Below are 1,000 nucleotides of genomic sequence, written 5' to 3' on the forward strand. Positions count from 1 at the left end.
TTTTAAATTTATTTTAATTGGAGGCTAATTACTTTACAATATTGTAGTGGTTTTTGCCATACATTGACATGAATCAGCCATGGATGGGGAACACATGTAAACACATGTAAACCTCAGGGTCTTTTCCATTGAGTTGGCTCTTTGCATCTGGTGGCCAAAATATTGCAGCTTCAGCATCAGTCCTTCCAATGAATAGTCAGGATTTATTTCCTTTAGGATTGACTGGTTTGATCTCCTTGCTGTCCAAGAGACTCTCAAGAATTTTCTCCAGCATCACAGTTTGAAAGCATCAATTCTTCAGTTCTCAGCCTTCTTTATGTACCTACTCTCTGTTGTGTTTAAGATATTGGTAAATAAAAATATGAAGCATCCTAATTAGCAAGACTTTTAAGATCTGTTTTAGTTCATCTGTATCATGTTAAGTTTGCAATTTTGCTTTCTTTTATAATGTATGTACTGTATCAGAACTATAATATATGTATATAATTTAAAAATATACAACCAAGCATGTAACAGTAGGTGTGTGTGTATGTGTTAGTCACTCAGTCGTGTCTGACTCTTTGCGACCCCACAGACTGTAGCCCACCAGGCTTCTCTGTCCGTGGAATTCTCCCGGCAAGAATACTGGAGTGGATTGCCATTCCCTTTTCCAGAGGAAGTTCCCAACTCAGGGATCGAACCCTGGTCTCCTGCATCACAGAAAGTTTCTTTACTGTTTGAGCTACAGGGAAGTCCTGTAGGTAGGTACTTAGATTTCCTCTTAGTTCCTCTTAGAGCAGTCTGCAGTACATCAAAACTGGGCGCCATAAGTCCAGGCTTCTGCATGCTCCTTTTGTAATGCCTGTATTCACTGGCATTATTCAAAATTGTATTAATTACTTAATTATTTTTGGCTGTGCTGGGTCTCCATTGCTTTTCTCTAGTTGCGGTGAGCGGTACTCTTCGCTGCAGTACACAGGCTTCTCATTGCGGTGGCTTCTCTTGTCGTGGAGCACAGGCC

Source organism: Bison bison, unplaced genomic scaffold (genome assembly GCF_000754665.1).
Source record: "Bison bison bison isolate TAMUID 2011002044 unplaced genomic scaffold, Bison_UMD1.0 scf7180017861405, whole genome shotgun sequence".
Classification (NCBI taxonomy): Eukaryota; Metazoa; Chordata; class Mammalia; order Artiodactyla; family Bovidae; genus Bison; species Bison bison.